Here is a 21,173-nt window from a genome sequence, read left to right as displayed (position 1 = left end):
ATTATTATTATTATTATTATTATTATTATTCTTCTTCTCCAAAATGAATCGCATTTTTGAGGGCCTAAACATGCTCGAAAAGTCATGAAACTTTGCACACACCTCAGAACTGGCGAAAATTTACGTCTGATATGGGTTTCAGAAGTGGGTGTGGCAAAATGGCTCAACACCGCCACCTATACACGTTCAACGGTGTGCGCCTCGAGCTACGTTTCATGTACATGTATGAAAATCAGTATACACATGTAACTCTCCAATACCTACAAAAAAGTCTCTTGGAGCAAAATCCGAAACCCAACAGGAAGTCGGTTATTTCTAATATTATGAGCAAATTTTGTGTCATTTTTGTTATTTCCATGCGTTGTATTTTAACGAACTCCTCCTAGAAATTAATTGAGATCAACACCAAATTTGGTATGCCTAATCTAAAGGCCTTTGCGATGTTAAATTGCGAAGCTTTTGAGTTTTCGTTAAAGGGCCTGTGTGTGGCGGCCTGGCGAATTTCGATGATTCGCCATGAAACAGGAAGTTGCTATAACTCAGACATACAATGACCAATCTGCCCCAAACTTCACATGTTTGATGAGACTCCTGTCCTGAACAGTTTGACATGACCATATTCGGTTATAGTCATAGCGCCACCTATTGGCAACAGGAAGTGACATATTTTACGCTGCGACAAACTACTCCTAGAAATTTTTGACATCAATGTCTTTTTTGTCGTCAGTCTAATCTAAAGGCCTGTACGATGTTAAATTGAGAAGATCTTGAGTTTTCGTTAAAGGGCGTGTCCATGGCGCCATGTCAAAGTTCGATGTCTCGCCATGGGAGTAGAAGTTGTTGTAACTCAGTCATAAAATATCAGATCTTGCCCAAACTTCAAATGTTTGATAAAAGTACTGACCTGAACACATCTGGAGGCTAATATTCCATTGGGTGTGGCAAAATGGCTCGATAGCGCCACCTATACATTTTCAATGGAGTGCGCCTCGAGCTACATGTCATATACATGTACGAAAATCGGTAAACATATGTAACACACCAATAGCTACAAAAAAGTCTCTTGGTACGGAACCCGAATCCCAACAAGAAGTCGGTTATTTTTAATTTTCCCTGCAAAATTGGTGTTGTTTTTGTCATTTTCAGGGGTTGTATTTTAACGAACTCCTCCTAGAGATTTATTCAGATCAACACCAAACTTGGTCAGTGTAATCTAAAGTCTTTTGCCATGTTAAATTGCGAAGGAATTGAGGTTTCGTTAAAGGGCGTGTCCATGGCGGCCTGACAAATTTCGATGATTCGCCATGAAAAATGATGGTGCTATAACTCACACATACAATGTCCAATCCGCCCCAAACTTCACATTTTTGATAAGACTCTTCACCTGAACAGATCTACATGCCAATATTCAGTTATAGTCATAGCGCCACCTATTGGCAACTGGAAGTGACATATTTTACACTGTGACAAACTACTCCTAGAAATTTTATGACATCAATGTCTTTTTTGTGGTCAGTTTAATCTAAAGACCTGTGTGATGTTTAGTTGTGAAGATCTTGAGTTTTTGTTAAAAGGCATGTCCATGTCGCCATGACGAAGTTCGATGTCTCGCCATGGGAATAAAAGATGTTATAACTCAGACATAAAATGTCCGATCTTGCCCAAACTTCACATGTGTGATAAGGGTCCTGGCTTGAACACATCTGAAGGCCAATATTCCATTATAACGATAGCGCCACCTGCTGGCAACAGGAAGATTGGCACACATATAGAATAAACTTTGATATATTGCACTTATATTTATGAGTTTAAATGCATATTTCTCAACGTACACCTTTTTACTAAAGCCACACGATGGCGGTGAGCCCGGGTGCGAGGGCCCGTTCATCGCTGCTTGCAGCTTTAATTAGGGCTCAAGCCCAAAGGGCGAGAGGCCTATTGTTTTCCTTAGGATTATTTTTTATTATTATTATTATTATTTTTTTTTTTTTTTCCCAACGTCTCGGGGGCTTTTGGGGCCCTTAACGTGCTTAAAAAGTCTTGAAAATTGGCACACAGATTGGAACCTGCGGCCATTAGGGCCGGGCAGAGACTGATACACGGGCGTGGCACAGGGGCTCTACAGCGCCCCCTGGAATATGGAGGGCCATATATCATACATTCTTGCTCGTAGACGTATGAAACTCGGTACACATATAAATCTCATCAATCCAAACAACTTTTGTATTGCATATCATAGGCTCCGCCCAACAGGAAGTTGTCTATGTAGGGTTTAGTATTCAAATTTTTCGTCAAAGTTGTGGGGGCTTTTAGGGTCCTTAACATACTCAAAAACTCTTGAAAATTTGGTGGCCTTTAGGAGCCTGCAGAGGCTGGGACCCGGGCGTGGCACAGGGGCTCTACGGCGCCCCCTGGAACACAGTCAGAAATGTTGATGTATAGCTCACACATACTTGCACATATTCATATGAAACTCAGTACACATATAGATCTCATCGTGCCGAACAACTTTCGTATTGCATGTCATAGGCTCCACCCAACAGGAAGTCAGCTATTTAGAGTTATGTAAAAAGCGCATGCTCTGGAATTTGAAATACTTGTCATAGGTTTTTTTCTCGATTGCCGCCAAACTCGGTCAACATGATCTCAAGACACTGGGGATGAAAAATTGCCAGGGGATTTTTGATATCTCAAACGGTTTGCTCGTGGCGAGGCGTTGAAATTATGGCGAGAAATGAGAAACAGGAAGTGTCTAATACCGTCCACATACATTTCCTGATTTTAATCAAACTTCATCAGATTATTCGTTGTATGATGTCGATCGCATATATGTGACTATTAGGAGTCAAAGTTATAGCGCCACCAACTGGCAGAAGGAAGTGTGTCATTTTCAAAATGATTTGAATTCAGCATCTTATTATTACTCAATTTGCTTCAAACTTCATCAGAATAATGTTAAAACACAGCCGATATAAATCTGCAAGGGGGATATTGATATCTAAAAAATTGTTGGCGTGGCAACATGTCAAACTGGAATACTTCTCAGGTGATTTTGAGGCAAATAACATACTTAGAATTTCACAAAACTTTGAACACACATCAGTATTTCTGATAGGAACTTAAATTGTGAATGGATTTTGGATAGCTTGAATGATTTTGCCGTTGTGATTTTTTTAAATGACCTTACAAAGGGAATCATTATTGTATTTTTAAATTGCAGCTTCCAAACACGTCAAAGAATTTTTTAATACAGATGAAAAAGTCATTCTGAGGAAATATGCATAGTTTCACGACTTTACAACACTGTATGGATAACAGAAAACTAAAAAACTGTCAGACATCTCATCTCACTTTGTCCCTCTGTTTGAGTATGTGTGCTTCAGACTTCCATTGTCTGAGAGAAATTGCGCCCCTACAGGTGCAATTACCGGACTTTTACTTTCGCTTTTAAATCGGTTAAAAATACAAATAAATACTTAGATTTAATTCACACTGACAAGCTAAACCAACATATCTGATTATTACCGGTTCAGGGCTCATGGATAAATTATTTCTGGCCAGAGATACGTGAGAAGTAGGAGAGATGAATCACCGCTGTGACCACGAGCGTCTGGAGTAAAGAGCTCAGAAAAAAACGAATTTATTCCTGTTTTAAAGCTTTTAAAAATAAATTATTACAGCGATATCACACAATCAACCAATTAGAACACACCAAGAGCTAAATTCAGATGTTTTTGAACTGTTTGTGTGAAAATGAAATATTTGTGGCTGCCTATCTGAAATCACCGCCTCCGATCAGCGCGTACAGTGTCGAGCTCAAAACAAACGAATTTATTCTTGTTTAAGAGCTTTTTTAAATAAAATATTACCACAAATGCACACAATAAACCCATTGTAACACTACAAGAAGTAAATGCAGGTATTTGTGACCTGTTTAAGTGTGCAAGACTATTTGAAAGCGCGACTGGCAGAATAACAAATCTCTCTTGAGCGCAGGTTTCTGTCTTTCGTCGTACGAACGAACACATCACGGACAAGATTATTTCAAAACACATAATAGCTTGGCGAATATAAACGAAAACAACCACGTGAACATAAACTGTTGAGAAATAAATCTGAAGTGGATCTACTGGATTTGAATATTAAAGTGACCACATTTACCACTTGCTTCTGTCTTCAATTGTAATCTATATAAAAAAGGAAACTCATTCTTGGCTGCTTTTTTAATGTGTGCGTATTTATTTATTTACCTTTTTATACATTTTGTATAATTTCATAGTTTGTGTATTACAATAAAAACAAAATCTCATGGATGTAACAGTACATCTGTTCAGCTCACAGATCAATACTAAGCTGTAATGCAAGCAGAACTTTCACAAATGCTTATGAGTCATTTAAGGATTTGATAACACTGTAAAATAATGTCTAATTTGTTAACATTAGCAAATACATTGATAACACTTTATAATAACTGCACTCATTAGTAAATAGTCAGTTCATGCTTTATAAAGCCTTGTCCCAATATTAATAGTCAGTAGTAAGCAGTTTATAAATACAGCTATAAATAGCTTGTCCTTGGTTTATAAGCACATTTATTAAAAAGGAGAGTAAGTTATCTTCCTATGAAAAATAAAAGATAAAAATAAACAAACAACAACACAGATTGATACAGAACTCAGAAATTTTATTGTGGATTTATGATAAAATCAGCCTGTAAATGAATTCATACTCCTCCTCATACTACTCCATACTCCTTTTTCAACATGATGCCAATATACTGAGATGTTAAATTGTGAATGGGTTTAGGATAGCTTAAATGGTGTTGCCATAGAGATTTATTAAAGTAACATAAAAAAATACAATAGTTATTTTACTATATCTTTACAATTTTTCATTCTAACTCTTCATAATTTTTTATATAAGTAGAAGTCCTCATTTGAAGGAAGCACAGTAAGTTTCATAGCTTTATTTTTTTCAAGAGCCAGCATAAAATTAAAACTATCATAACTTATAAATCAAGCTTGCAATTCTTAGTACCTATAATGGCCACCAGAGGGAGCTATAGGATTACTTTTAAATAATTATTGTAGAAACTAGTATGATTTAAATCATTTATAGAAATCTTTCAAATAAAATAATATGTATTTTAGGAATTTTACTGATAAAATGACCCTCACTTAATTAGAATAACAAGCTGAAGTATTGTGAACTGTATATTAAGAATAATTCTTTATAGGCTTTATGGACAGATACGTTTTGAGTGACTCTTGAAGGTTCAGCATCACATCCTCTTTTACCACTGTTTAAAGAATTAATCTTACAGAACAGGTGTGAATGAATTTTGGATAGCTTGAATGGTTTTGTCGTGGTGATTTTTTGAAATAATAGTAAAAAAGGAACCAGTAAATGTCTTTTTATTTTTTTTAAAGTGCAGCTTCTAAACACTTCAAAAAAAAAAATGTACACATAGAAGACAATTCATTCTGAGGCATATTTCCTCAGAATGACTGGTCTCATGACAATAGTTTCATGACTATACAACACTATATGGATGATAGAAAATTAAAAAACTATCATACATCTGATGTCACTCTGTCCCTCTGTCACTGTGGGTAATGTGTGTGTGTGTGTGTGTGTGTGTGTTAAGTGAATTAGGTGTGAAACTATCAGGGAGCATTTAGTCTCCAGCGCCAACATTTTACAGAACTGCCACTTTCCTGGAGTCTCCAGAATTACTCGGTGTCAGGCTCTGAGAGACTTAAGATTCCAAAAAATGATTTAATTAGAATACCATGAAGTATTGTGAAATACTATATATTAAGTCTTTATATATAGGCTTTATGAACTGATTAGAGTGACTCGTGAAGGACCAGCACCACCTCCTCTTGTTCGATCGTTTGAGGAGTATATCTTCCAGAATCTGGGATTAAGATTTAGGAGCTCATTTTTATTCCACCTCCTTTCCTGAAAGTCTGTCTTGCAGAATTGACTAAAAATTAATCTTCACATTATTTCCTAATTATTTTGCAATTCTTTTTGTCAGTTCTTCTTGACCTGTTTTTCTCTTCCAGCTTTCCTGGACTATTGTATAGCACTCATAAATGATTAAATAAAAAATAATGGTAGTTATTAAGATTGATATGGTTTGGAATTGGTAAAATGTGCTTGGAAAAAAATCACAATAGAACAATGTTTTAATGTTTTAGTTTGGAATATTAACTGACATGAATGAATGCTATATAAATATTGTTCATGTTAACATAATGTTTATGAATGGAATCTTATTGTAAAGTGTTACTAAAGTTATATATATATATTGTTCTGTGAATGTGATTTTAAAGTCTAGATCAGTGGTTCCCAACCACGTTCCTGGAGGCCCCCCAACACTGCATGTTTTCCATGTCTCCTTAATCAAACACACCAGGCTCTGAGCAGACGACCGCGCGGACAGGAGCGCGTGGTCAGTATGCTTCAAAAGCAAAATTGCACATGTGCAGGCAGAGTGAAGAAGCTCATTGCTACTCGAACCTGTGCAATCCGTCAATAAAATAATATAAAGACAGTCAGATGTGCAATAATTGTGGTCAATTGCAGAGCGGACCATCACCCTGCGCATTCAGAAGTATAAATTGAAGAAGTCTGCGTCCGCGCTGGCCATGTCTGCGTCCGGATTGCTCATGCGGAAAGTATAACACAGGCGTTACAATCGCAACTTCTTTGTGCTGTACTCCTTTCAAGCTGAATCTCACACAACTGGTCAGCTCCCGACAGCATCAGGTGTTTGATTTATTGGGAGTAGAATTGTTTCAATGAATGTAATAGATTATATATCATAAGAGGCTATAATATTATAAATCAGGTTGGTTTGTATTGCTGACGTAATATGTAAATTGTATGTGACTTGCTCTTAGACCATATGGCCCGCTGGAAAAAAAGGTTGAGAACCAATAGGTTGCTGTCCCATTTTATACAGGAAGCCCAGACAGCACATGTACGTCTGGCCGACGTCGGCCCAATATCGAAACGTCGGTCTCTATACCTAAAACATCTATAAAACATCGGCCTGGCGGAGGCCGATATAATTTGGTCAGTGCTCTGTTCTCCAGCTCATCAATCGTCGGCCCTGCAGGGGCGTGTCTAGGGGGAGGCTGGGGGAGGCAGTGCCTCCCCTAGGATAACCCATGCCTCCCCGAGAAACGGACTGTCCCGCTGATGATAAATAAACATTTAAAAGTTGATTGTTTTGTGCATATTTTTCCATCAGTAGCAGATGAGTCTGACCCAACAAAAATCCAGTTTGGCGCTGTTTGACAGTGCGCGCGCGCTTCAGGCTTACAGGCTCAGAAAAAGTGCATCATGTGAGAATAGAACGCCAATGAAATGTTTACCTGGCAGAGCCTTAGAGCAGTGGCGTGTCCACAAGGGTGGCACAAATGAGCTTTGCCACTCCAGTTGCCACCCCAAAACAGCGTATGGGATCGAAGTGCATTGAGAGCGGAACATCGTGATTTTGACTGAAACAGGGGTTTTTGAAAGTCAGTGAATTCTGCGACTATGACTTTGAGGTCCAACGCTAAAGTGCCCTCGCGGTCCGGTCTGCCCCCTGTCCTCAATTTCTGCCGGGGGTAGTATATTAATATTTCTGGTTGTGGACGATAAAAATGTCTCCACGATCTGATTTTGAAGAAATATTGTTGCATTGTGCCGCAGCGCACATTCTATCAGCTGCAGTTCTGGCGCCACGGAATTATTATAATACATTACAGAGGGGTTACCAGGATGTCATGTTTGGGGGGGCATTTGGCTTTTTTTGGGGGGCAACATAAACAACTAAAAAAATCGGCGCAAAATAATCTATAGCCTACTACACACAATCTGTTTTAGTGCATATCTTTTTCTAAGCCAGGAACCCAGAGATAGGTACAGGGCCCCTATTAGACTATAGGGCTGTCACATAAAAGTTAGTTAAACCCGGTCAACATTAATAATATGATGATGATATTATTATTATTATTCACAGATTCATATATACAACAGATCACGGTTATTGCCTGATGATGAGTGACAGGTGTTTGCTTGTGAGAAGACTTGCTACACGAGTAGGCTTTTTTAAAATTAATCTAAAGTCACGTTTGTATAGACAAGAGGTAAATTAATTTGTTTCTTCTGAGCTGTTCCAGACGTAGGTGCTACCATAAATTCGCCAGTTAGCCTCTAAGTTTCTTTGTGAATGCGGCCCCAGGTAAAAAAAAAAAAATGCATATGCTCATTTGAACAGTATGAGAACAGTATTTGAATGGTATTCTCTGGTTGTAAGTGGCTTTGGATAAAAGGGTCTGCTAAATGAATAAATGTAAACATGTAGGCCTAAATAAAAGTGAACATATTAGGCTACAGGGGGTAAGGAGACTTAGAGAGTTGAAATAAAAGATATTTTTGTGAAACTATAAGAATTTAATTTATGATCTCATTAGCAGAGTCAACATTACTATTTTTAAATATGGTTTTATTTTTATCTAATTTGATTTATTATTAGTGGTGCTTGACATAGGCAAATGTTATTATTATTTTACAGGGGTGTGGAGTCTGTATGGGTTTGTTCTCCCTCAGGGGGTGGGTGATATAATAAAAATCTAATAAGTCTTGTTTTTTTTTGTTTTGTTTTTTTAGAAATCATGATTTTATACTGATTCTTTGTCATGTTGGTTTTTCTATTTTGCAAGCTGTTTGAGCATCACAGCCAAACTAATTTCCTTATTATAAAGCATTTTTTAAGGTAACAAAATATGAAAAAATTTGGCGGATATTTAGGCCAAAGTGCATGGGTGAAGATAAAAATCTTTGTAATTATTTTATCTTTGTTATTAAAAAATGAGAACAAAGATACACATTAAAAATACAGATATTTTACAAATAAAGTGTTTTATTTTCAGGTACAGGAGATGTATTTAGCAGGAGCATTTAAAAAAATTAACGAACAAATATAAAAATAAAACACTATATACAGTGATTCCTATTAAAGCAACTGTATTTTTTTTTTTTTTTTTTTTCAGTCAAGAGTATTGATTGATTTTTCTCTGTGGGTTTGGTGTTTTATTAACATTAAAGGAATAATTAACCCAAAAATTTTAATAGTGAAGAAAAAAAACCTGAAAAAAAACACCTTTCTTCTGCAAAACATAAGCATTATTTTGAAGAAAACCAAACAGTTGCTGGTTCACAGTGACTTCCAGAGTATGTTTTACTACTATCAAAGTCAATGTGTACCAGAAACCGTTACACAGATTCTACAAAATATCTTCTTTTGTGTTCAGCACAAGAAAGTAGTTAATACAGGTTTTGGACAACATGTGAGTGTATAAACAATGACAGAAATTAAATTTTAGGGTGAACTATCCCTTTAATTCACACGGCAGCATGTACTGCCTACTGTCCCTTTAAGACCTGCATGCATACAGACATGCATCCTCTTTCAGTTGTTTACTTTCATTTTAGACATATCCAACGAAGTCTATACATAAACCTTGTGTGTTTCGACAGTATTAGCACAGGACATAACTTCGAAATCAGGCACAGTTTGAAGGGCTTTTTCGTTTTCGTGCCGCACTTTGATTGTGCTTAGAAGAACCGAACGTCAGAAAAGCACACGAATGAAACTTTTAAATAAGCAGTAAGGATTTAAAGCAGATGCAAAAAAAAAAAAAAAAAAAATTGTGAATAAGTGCAGTATCCTCTTTTGAGTAACTCTACCGCTGAGTTAACACTTATGTTAATGTATTATAATAATTCCGTGGCGCCAGAACTGCAGCTGATAGAATGTGCGCTGCGGCACAATGCAACAATATTTCTTCAAAATCAGATCGTGGAGACATTTTTATCGTCCACAACCAGAAATATTAATATACTACCCCCGGCAGAAATTGAGGACAGGGGGCAGACCGGACCGCGAGGGCACTTTAGCGTTGGACCTCAAAGTCATAGTCGCAGAATTCACTGACTTTCAAAAACCCCTGTTTCAGTCAAAATCACGATGTTCCGCTCTCAATGCACTTCGATCCCATACGCTGTTTTGGGGTGGCAACTGGAGTGGCAAAGCTCATTTGTGCCACCCTTGTGGACACGCCACTGCTCTAAGGCTCTGCCAGGTAAACATTTCATTGGCGTTCTATTCTCACATGATGCACTTTTTCTGAGCCTGTAAGCCTGAAACGCGCGCGCACTGTCAAACAGCGCCAAACTGGATTTTTGTTGGGTCAGACTCATCTGCTACTGATGGAAAAATATGCACAAAACAATCAACTTTTAAATGTTTATTTATCATCAGCGGGACAGTCCGTTTCTCGGGGAGGCATGGGTTATCCTAGGGGAGGCACTGCCTCCCCCAGCCTCCCCCTAGACACGCCCCTGATACATTAACATAAGTGTTAACTCAGCGGTAGAGTTACTCAAAAGAGGATACTGCACTTATTCACAATTTTTTTTTTTTTTTTTTTGCATCTGCTTTAAATCCTTACTGCTTATTTAAAAGTTTCATTCGTGTGCTTTTCTGACGTTCGGTTCTTCTAAGCACAATCAAAGTGCGGCACGAAAACGAAAAAGCCCTTCAAACTGTGCCTGATTTCGAAGTTATGTCCTGTGCTAATACTGTCGAAACACACAAGGTTTATGTATAGACTTCGTTGGATATGTCTAAAATGAAAGTAAACAACTGAAAGAGGATGCATGTCTGTATGCATGCAGGTCTTAAAGGGACAGTAGGCAGTACATGCTGCCGTGTGAATTAAAGGGATAGTTCACCCTAAAATTTAATTTCTGTCATTGTTTATACACTCACATGTTGTCCAAAACCTGTATTAACTACTTTCTTGTGCTGAACACAAAAGAAGATATTTTGTAGAATCTGTGTAACGGTTTCTGGTACACATTGACTTTGATAGTAGTAAAACATACTCTGGAAGTCACTGTGAACCAGCAACTGTTTGGTTTTCTTCAAAATAATGCTTATGTTTTGCAGAAGAAAGGTGTTTTTTTTCAGGTTTTTTTTCTTCACTATTAAAATTTTTGGGTGAATTATTCCTTTAATGTTAATAAAACACCAAACCCACAGAGAAAAATCAATCAATACTCTTGACTGAAAAAAAAAAAAAAAAAAAATACAGTTGCTTTAATAGGAATCACTGTATATAGTGTTTTATTTTTATATTTGTTCGTTAATTTTTTTAAATGCTCCTGCTAAATACATCTCCTGTACCTGAAAATAAAACACTTTATTTGTAAAATATCTGTATTTTTAATGTGTATCTTTGTTCTCATTTTTTAATAACAAAGATAAAATAATTACAAAGATTTTTATCTTCACCCATGCACTTTGGCCTAAATATCCGCCAAATTTTTTCATATTTTGTTACCTTAAAAAATGCTTTATAATAAGGAAATTAGTTTGGCTGTGATGCTCAAACAGCTTGCAAAATAGAAAAACCAACATGACAAAGAATCAGTATAAAATCATGATTTCTAAAAAAACAAAACAAAAAAAAAACAAGACTTATTAGATTTTTATTATATCACCCACCCCCTGAGGGAGAACAAACCCATACAGACTCCACACCCCTGTAAAATAATAATAACATTTGCCTATGTCAAGCACCACTAATAATAAATCAAATTAGATAAAAATAAAACCATATTTAAAAATAGTAATGTTGACTCTGCTAATGAGATCATAAATTAAATTCTTATAGTTTCACAAAAATATCTTTTATTTCAACTCTCTAAGTCTCCTTACCCCCTGTAGCCTAATATGTTCACTTTTATTTAGGCCTACATGTTTACATTTATTCATTTAGCAGACCCTTTTATCCAAAGCCACTTACAACCAGAGAATACCATTCAAATACTGTTCTCATACTGTTCAAATGAGCATATGCATTTTTTTTTTTTACCTGGGGCCGCATTCACAAAGAAACTTAGAGGCTAACTGGCGAATTTATGGTAGCACCTACGTCTGGAACAGCTCAGAAGAAACAAATTAATTTACCTCTTGTCTATACAAACGTGACTTCAGATTAATTTTAAAAAAGCCTACTCGTGTAGCAAGTCTTCTCACAAGCAAACACCTGTCACTCATCATCAGGCAATAACCGTGATCTGTTGTATATATGAATCTGTGAATAATAATAATAATATCATCATCATATTATTAATGTTGACTGGGTTTAACTAACTTTTATGTGACAGCCCTATAGTCTAATAGGGGCCCTGTACCTATCTCTGGGTTCCTGGCTTAGAAAAAGATATGCACTAAAACAGATTGTGTGTAGTAGGCTATAGATTATTTTGCGCCGATTTTTTTAGTTGTTTATGTTGCCCCCCAAAAAAAGCCAAATGCCCCCCCAAACATGACATCCTGGTAACCCCTCTGCGGCCCTGAGTTGGTTCACGACCGCGGGCCGATGCCGCGCTTCTCTGTGTGCGCGTGCCCAGTATTCGTCTCTTTTAGCCACCCAGAGAGAGAGAAGAGGATAATCCCAGCGACATCTGTGGCTCTCAGGTAACGTTACGATTTCACTTCAGCTCAATTAGACAAAAAATACTACTTTGTTAATTCTGTGACACTGAAAAAGTACTAGTAAGGCACACGGGGTGTTTTATACAGTCTATGGGCAGCTGAAGAGTCTGGCTCATTTTCAAATAATGTTACCGTTAACTTTTTGAGCCAACGGTCACGGTAGCGATTTTTTTTTAACATTAATGTTAACGCCTTAATGCGTTTTCAGAAGTTTCTCGGAGAGAAAATGTAAAAGCGGGTTATTAAAGAGAAGTCCTGACTGCTTTTTCACCGTGTTTTTCACTCTTTTACAGGCTTTCAGAAATAATCCGGTGAAATAATATGGTGAGCTATTGTTGCTGTTGCTTCTGAACTACAAAATGATTTTTAAATTTATTATTGAATGAGACTGTACATTATAAATGTAATGCTTTAACTCTAGATGTTTGTGTAAATGCTGTGTGTGCGTTGAGTCCTGCGCCAGGCTGCGCGAGCGGGGAGCAGAGTTGCCATGGAAACGGGGCATCAACACAAAAACCGTTACTGGCAAGCAGCAATCTCCGTCTCTCGCTGCAGTTTACACTGTTTTGGGTAAGTTTAGTCGCTAAAATCACACAAATATTACATACAAATGTTCCTGACACGTTTCTTGCTTGTTATTGACATGTTTCAATTAAATTTATTTTATAGAAACGGTTTAGTTTCTTCGAAAAAGTCCGTTAGCATCTTAGCAGTTTTCAGGTAGGCTAACTATATAGATTGAGCTCTTGTTGATGAAACTCTGGGCTTTTAATCAAATCTTCGTGTGTGTATGAGATATTTTGATGGCACTTTGAATGTTTTGCTGGTGATTTGTCAGTATGTTATTGGAAAAGGCTGATTTACTGAATCGATGACGTCACTTACAGTGAGAGTGTAATCGGCTGAAATCAAGTTCACATTAGTTTCGATATTTCATGATAAACAGATATTAATACAAATTGTTATGTGATTTCAGGAGGACAGAAAGAAACTCTACAGAACAGAAGTGAAGCTCCGAGATTTCAACATTTCTGAAGGGAGATTCTGACTTAGAAATACAGGTGACCTGAAGAAGCTCATGAAAAACATGAATATGCCTTTTTCAGAATACATTTCACCAATTTTAAGAAGTCCCTGACATCATAACGTAAGTCACACTCAACCTAAAATTAAAAATATAGATTGTGTTATTTTAAGATTATATTTTTAGTAGTAGAATATGTATATTACATGTTATTATAATTGTTATATATTATTCTGTCTTTTATCTCCATTTCACCTCTACTCTAGCTTGTTTCCTTCTAATGAACCTGGAACTGCAGAGTAAATATTGTTGACTCTGTGTCAGATTGCTTGTTTTGTTCCTGGATTCTTCAGTGATGATGAGCAGAGTCTGAGTGAACCTGCTGTCAGACAGTAAGTACCGTGGGGTTTCAGTCAGGGCCTTCAGTAAACAACTGTTAGATACCTGTACACATCTTACACATCTCTGTTACAGCTAACGCAGCCGTATGTGTAAAAGTGCGGTCACACTAGCCTTTGAACGTGCAAAATTATTTCGGACGCCGCTGCGAATATGGGCGGGAGCAAGATATAACGGTTTCCAACATGGGTTAATCTGTGCTTTTACTGTGTCTTTGGCGATGGCGTCGAAAGCGTCTTATTATATTGCACTCTGTCTCTCTCTCTCTCTATAAATATACACACTAAACAATAAAAAAAAATATAGAACGTGTCCTCATTCAAATGTGCCATCTGTTCCTGTTTCCATTGACACTGCGAACCATGCAGCTTCTTTTTTAATTATCTTTTAAATATGTATTATATAAAATAGGATGCTGCGCTACGGCTAAAATTAGCACTTCATTTTTTAATTTCTGTACAGAGAGGTCACGCAGTGACGTATCATTCATCTACTGGTCCCACGACTTCACGTGATGCGAATTCGCAGGTCAAAGTTCACCAAACTTTGCATTCGCATGCGTATGAATGGAAGTCAGTGGAACGAAAAGTGCAGTGTGACCGCCCCTTAATGCACATATTATGCCCCACACAGGCTCTCAACAACAATGACGGGGCTGATCAACAACTTCAGCAGTAGGCTAGATTAGTGTGGGTTAAAGGGATAGTTCACCCCAAAATGAAAATTTGCTGTTAATTTACTTTCCCTCAGGTCTTCCAAGGTGTGGGTGACTTTTTGGTAACAATTTATAATAAAGTTCAGTTGTAAGTCACTTTTAAGTGAGTAGTTAATGATGAACTAATCATTTACAAAACATTCATAAGCGCCTAATAAGTGATATACGAATAATTTGTGTACTTTTTGTAAATTCATTTTAAAAGTCATTTACAAGTAATTAGATTATGATTAACTAATTATTTACAAAACATGACTGTGTTCATAGAAATAAATGATGTTAATATTTTTATCTATGTTCTGTAGATTAAGTTATAAATAATTTACAAGTGACATGAATATACATTCACTAATGATTAAGTAATATGATATGATTTACACATCTTTCATAAGCAATCTTAAAAAAAATAAAATCACGAAAAAAATCAAACAGATCCTTAATTTTTAATAGTTACTAGTTAATATATTATGAATCACTTATAAATCATTGAAATGTCAACATTGTACTATTATCTCAATAAACAGTATAAATCATTTACAAAGCTTTCTGCACCCCCCAATCTAAGGTGTAAACTACTCATCAGTTGTAAATGTTTTACAAACTTTGTGGTTTTCAGTTGTGTGTGCATATGTATATATATATATATATATATATATGTATATATATATATATATATATATATATATATATATATATATATATATATATATATACACACACACACACCAACACACACACACACACAAAATCAACCAACCTGTAACCGGAAAGTTTACATTTACAACTGATGAGTAGTTTACACTTTAGATTGTGGGTGCAGAAAGCTTTGTAAGTTATTTATAACTTAATCTACAGAACATAGATAAAAATATTAACATCACTTATTAATCATCTATGAACACATAGTCATGTTTTGTAAATGATTAGTTTACCATTAGCTTATTACTTTTATTACATGGCTCTGTGGGTACTTGATTCTGATTGGTCAGTTGCGACATTCCGATGCATGTTATCCCTGGATAAAAACCTGTAAAATGTAATAACAGAGCTCATCCGGGTAACAGTAGTTGGTGCTGTACTCTTGCTTTAACAATTTTTTTTATTGGTGGAAGCTGTGCATTTGTTTAGCTAATAAATTATAAAAACTGTGTACAACAGTTGTGTACAATTGTTTAATTATGTCATCCTGGTTAGGGTTGGCCTGATTGACGATGTCATCGTTTCTATAGACAGTTGTGAACGTGCTGACAGCTGGTTGCCCAGGCTATGGATTAAAGGTAATACTGTTGTAAGTAGTGTTCATTTTCTCCTAAATACCGATCATTTCGCTTCATTAGACCTCAGTGTATCACCAGTAGCCACCGGTATTGATTTTGGTCTTTTTTTTTTCTGGACATCCACACAGCACCACAGTATTATCAACTAGAGATCAACCGATAGTGGATTTTTCCAATACTGATAGCTAGTTTGGACCACACTGGCCGATACCAATTTATAAACCAATAGTTTTTAAAATGAATACTGAACAAAATTTATACTGAATGAGAGCAGCGGTCTGCGGTCGCACTGCGGGTTCCCGGGTTTGTGTCCATTCTCGGACCATTCCATGTATTTCAACTGTAGAAAAGGTTGTTCCGAGCCGAAACTAACTTCTTTCATATTTGTCGACCAATATACAGAAAACTACATCAGTATATCATCATAAACACAAACGTTTTTGTCTTACATGAATGTAAACAGATGAGAAAGAAAACACACACGTACAGTATTTTTGTTTAAAGAGACAACAGCCTAATAAACGCGCTGTCTGTCATTAATGTTAATCAAAGAACAAAAGAAACAAAAGAAAATCATTCACTGATCTCGACTGAATATATTTAATAACTTTAATTGATTAATCTTTATTTTATTTATAAAAAGAAAACTATGCAGTGTTTTTAAACTTTTAGTTACAGTTTCTGTACCTGAAATTTTGTTTAGTTGTATTTAGGATATTGCTAATTGTTTTGTTTGTTCATATCTTACTACTGACTGGTTACTTGTCTTTAACACTTTAATATTTTTATTAATTAATTGTTTTTGCTATGGTATTTTTTTTTTTTTTAAGCACAGGCAAAATTCCTCTTGCAGTGTTTTGTAAGCTGCTGATTTTTGCTCATGTTATTCAGCTGCAACAGAATGCTTTGTAAAAAGACAGAAACATGTTTGACATCTAAATGTTTGACTTAATTTTTTTATATTGGATTTTTTTATCTTATTGGAATCAAAACTAGGAATCGATAAGCAGAATCGGAATTGGAATCGATAAAATTCAAACGATACCCAACCCTACACACCGAACGCATCACATTTCATTTGCTGCTATTTTAGAACAGTGCATGATTATCTAATCATGTGCAGCGTCTTTGAGAAGTCACAGTTATCACACACACCGGATGCGTCACATTCAATTCAAGCAGCGGTCTAAAACTGTTTATTTAATCACCAAACGGACATACGTTTGCTTCAGGAATGAACTATGTGGCATATGTGTTTAAAGTTCAGTGTTAAAAAAAAAAAGAGCAAACGGAAAGAAAACGCGCAATCTGTATTACAGCTTTCTATATGAAGCATACAGACTGTATTAGAGCCACAGAAAGACCAACATTTTTGCTGTAAAATGCACAATACATAATTTATAGCCTAGGGTGAAGTCATTATGTAAATTTACAATGATTTGAGATTAATATAATGTTATTTAATAGAAAACTATGTGAACGGCTGCATTTAAACTCGCGTCTGAAGTTTCCCACTCTGTGCAGCGCACAGTGTCACATGGCAAAACAAACGCAACACGGAAAAATATCTTCATGGATTTTGCAGATAACCGATAGTTCTACAAATCAACTATCGGGTGCCGATTAACCAGCAAAACCAATGAATCAGTCGACCTCTGTTATAACAATGTGCATGATACAATACTCATCAAATAATAAAGAACTCATTTCATGTCCCTTGACTCAGATTAAAAAGTAATCACGGCCAACAAAATAACTTGTGCTTGGTTTAACTGTTAGCCACTCATAGCACTCGTAGTTGCAATCTTTGAAATGGTGCATAAAAATGTTGCTGGCCTTCAGTTTAGGTGTAGGTCTTCCTTTCTCAGTTGTAGGTCTTCATTTCTCAGTTATTCTCTTTTTTTTTTTGCAAAATAGCACCTTAAAAAAGCATTTTAGTAGATTGGCAACCAGGTCTGTAGGCTGTATTTTCTTTTCATTTAATTTAACTTTCGTACTTTGGAAATCCCTGACTAAAAGGGCAGTCTAACGCTGGGGGTAGCACTGGGCACGTCTCTAGACCCAGAGGGTGTGCTGTCATTGAATGTCAAATTTTGATTGGCTGATGATTCTGTCACTAATGCTCGTAACAAATCAGATGTGACTTCTTTCATCAAAAGGGGAGCACAATCTGTAGTGCTGGCCATAGACTTTTTGTAATGTAGGATATTCCAGGTCAACCTCAACTAAACTAATCACAAGCAATTTGTGAACATTACACAAATGTAAATGATAACTAAATAGTCTTTAAAAGCTTTTTTCACACAATTTTGTTTTTTATAGGGCCAGCAGAGCCCTGCTCACCCTGTCGGCCCACCGCTGCTGTCAGACAACATCTCAAAGATGCTATAAACTGCAGGACCAGTAAGTATAATCTTGAACATACACAACTGTTTCATAAGTTTGGGAAGGTATGGTTTTTTGTGTTTTTGAAAGTCTTTTATGGCAACCACAGTTTAATATATCAAATGAAAACAATTCACTACAATTTAAAATAATAGTTTTCTATTTGAATATATTTAGAGAAGTCAATTATTCCTGTGATGGTAAAGCTGTATTTTCAGCATCATTACTCCTGTCTTCAGTGTCACATGATCTTCAGAAATCATTCTTATATTCTGATTTGCGTCTGAAGAAACATTTCTGACTATTATCAGTGTTGAAAACCGCTGTGTTCCTTCATTTTTTCAGGATTCTTTGATGAATAAAGTTTTAAAACAGTACAGTGTTTGAAACAGAAATGTCTGTTTTAACTTTTGATAATTGATAAGACAGTGATAATAATTGAAAATGTTTATTGAGCAGCAAATCAGAATGATTTCTGAAGGATCATGTGACACTGAAGACTGGAGTAATAAAAATTAGCTTAGATCACAGAAATAAATTACATTTCACAATATTCACGTAGAAAACTGTTGTTAAATTGTAATATTTCACAATATTACAGTTTTTTTTTACTTGCTTTTGATCAAATAAAGGCAGCCTTGTTGAGCAGAAGAGACTTTTCTCAAAGACGTAAAAAGAAAATCGTATTGACCCCAAACTTTTAACGGTAGTATAAATTACAAATATAATGTTCCACCTACTGAAATGTATATTCCATTCTAAAGAGATGCCTGTTGCACAAATATTACATTTACAGGGATCGCGTGAAACACTTCATCAATAAACTGATTTTTGAGAGCATTAGTGGCAGTGTGTCGATTTTTGTTTATTGATTGGTGAATTGGAAGTGGATGTGTGTTTATAACCTACTTGTGATTAAATCAGATATATAGAGCAAAATAAGCTCAAATTGAGGCAGCAGCATCTATGGTGCATGCATGGCCTGTAGTGAGGTCACTAAATTCTAACACCAAGAATTTATCAAAGTCCACTAAAGGAAGCAAAACCTATTGGTATTTTACTTTGAAAATAGCCTTCCAAATAATATTTGGGGCTCGGACACACTTTTTTTTGTTGTTGTTTAAATTAAATTAAAATACATAGTTTAGTATTCACACAACACATCTAATAACCATGCACTCCAGTTATATGTGATTAAATAAATAATATTTTGTCTGAAATAAAATGAACAGCAGCAGCTATTCTAAACTTTCTCCTTTTTATTTCCTGTTTCTATCTCAGGATGGCCATCCCAAGGTTTCTAGAGATTACAGCAGCTCCAGACTGAATCCAAACTCACTTTTGAAGACTTCAGATGACAACCAAGGCTCACAAAGACTACAGACGACAACTGTACATGAACACACAAAACATTGGACACACAAAACAAATATTATCCTTATTTTGCCTATAAGGGTAAATTTGATGATTTTCAAACTACTTTATTGTAACGTCTCTTATATCTGTAAATGAACAATATTTACTCTCTGAGTTATGTGGACCTACATGTCCCCTTTTATTTGTAAGCATCACTTTAAAAATGTTGAAAGATAATGTTAATGTTAACTGAATACAAAACTAGAGACTTGTTTAGTAAGATTTTATCAGAAAATATTTTTGAACTTTTATCATGCAATTTAAAACATTTTAATTGCTTAATTAGTATTGTTTGCCTGGTTTTATTTTGTGTTTATGTAACTCTTTTTAAAAAGTTCTTGGCATAAAGTTAGCCCGCGCTGCTGACAGCACTGAACACATGACTTTTTATTATGAACTAGATGGTCTTCCCAGTGAGTCTCAGTCATCTCTGGCTTTTTAAACTGTAACCTTGAAACATGCATTTCCTGTAAACCTACTTTGAAATAAGTATTGTCAAAAGGTGCTATACTCATACAACATTTAACCATGCAAGTACTGTAGTAATGGTTATTTTTGTTTTTACTATGGGTTTACTGCAAAAGCTGTAGTAAAATCATGGTGATTGTAGTAAAACTATGGTTGATTTTGTTTTTTCTATGGTTTTACTGCAAAAGCTGTAGTAAAATCATGGTTAATGTTCAAAAGACTACAAATAATCCCGAATTATCCACTTTTGATCAAAGCATCTGGTAAATGTTATTGTATTTTTACATGTAATATGAAATAAATGAAAATATTAATAAAGTTGCATCGGTTCTTGAGAGTGGTGTGTATTGTTTTATTATAAACCAGCGGCGGTAGCCGCGGGTGATCCGTAACGATGAGCAAAACGCCGGTGAACCGCGTCCACGCAGAGCGGCCGGGATGTATCGTCTCAGCATCGGCCGGAGAGCATTTCCGATCAGAGGCCGACGTCGCCGAGACATCTTGCCTATTAGCAAACGCTCCCTGAGCGATATCGTCCCGATGGAATTTTGTAGGTCGGCTCGACATCGGCACAACGTATGTGTGCTGTCTGGGGAATTGTTCATTTAAAAAAAAAAAAAAAAAATCGAATTATATTGTTAGTTCTTATTATATTGTCAACACAAGTTCATTTAGAATTTTTTTTTTCACTTATAAACTCCTTGAGAATTTAAAGTTAGTTTAATAGTATTTAAATTCAAGTTTAAAAAAAAGGTTTTAATTGCTTAAATTATTTTTATTAATTAATAATATGTTATGTTTATTCTTGTAAAAAATATGTGTTTTATTTAAGAAAACAAGGGAAAAAATAAGGGACAATCCGAATATTTGTTTTGCTTTATCTATTTATGTACGCTACAATTATAAAAAATAAAAAAATTA

At 35.7% G+C, this 21,173-nt stretch overlaps 1 long non-coding RNA gene across 3 annotated transcripts; it reads left to right on the top strand.

Annotated features, from left to right (window-relative positions):
- The first annotated feature begins 13,929 nt into the window (after positions 1-13,929).
- Positions 13,930-19,895, top strand: LOC113097197 (uncharacterized). 3 transcript variants are annotated; one of them, XR_003288793.1, is made up of 4 exons: positions 13,930-13,984; positions 15,901-15,994; positions 18,306-18,386; positions 19,650-19,895. It is a non-coding gene; the product is annotated as an uncharacterized LOC113097197 (long non-coding RNA). The 3 variants fall into 3 exon arrangements; XR_003288795.1 differs by having other exon boundaries at positions 13,935-13,984; positions 15,936-15,994; XR_003288794.1 differs by having other exon boundaries at positions 13,940-13,984; positions 15,901-15,983.
- Positions 19,896-21,173: the final 1,278 nt, after the last annotated feature.

This window comes from Carassius auratus, unplaced genomic scaffold, assembly GCF_003368295.1.
Source record: "Carassius auratus strain Wakin unplaced genomic scaffold, ASM336829v1 scaf_tig00216137, whole genome shotgun sequence".
NCBI classification, from domain to species: Eukaryota; Metazoa; Chordata; class Actinopteri; order Cypriniformes; family Cyprinidae; genus Carassius; species Carassius auratus.
The sequence above is the reverse complement of the archived record's forward strand: the minus strand, read 5'-3'. Positions and strand labels throughout refer to the sequence as shown.